Genomic DNA, 284 nt, shown 5'->3' with positions numbered 1-284 from the left:
TGTGTGTGTGTGTGTGGTTGAGTGTGTAGTACCAGCTTTTCTGCCTGTCCTGTCACTGGTGTCACAAAAACATACTGGTCTTGTGTAAACAAATATGCTGATTCCTGAAAGTAAATGTTCAGACAACAAGCACAATGTCTGCATGGTTTCTTTCTCTTTATTTTCATTTTTAAGTTCTTCTGTTAAGTAAAGTAAAGTGTTTTATGATTGCCACAAGATGGCAGTGCTGTCTATTTCTCAGGTCAATTAAAGTTTGAAGTCCAAGAAGAACAACTTTTATTTAA

The sequence above is a fragment of the Morone saxatilis genome, unplaced genomic scaffold, assembly GCF_004916995.1.
Source record: "Morone saxatilis isolate NCDOM2014 unplaced genomic scaffold, NCSU_SB_2.0 Contig8, whole genome shotgun sequence".
NCBI lineage: Eukaryota > Metazoa > Chordata > Actinopteri > Moronidae > Morone > Morone saxatilis.
The sequence above is the reverse complement of the archived record's forward strand: the minus strand, read 5'-3'. Positions refer to the sequence as shown.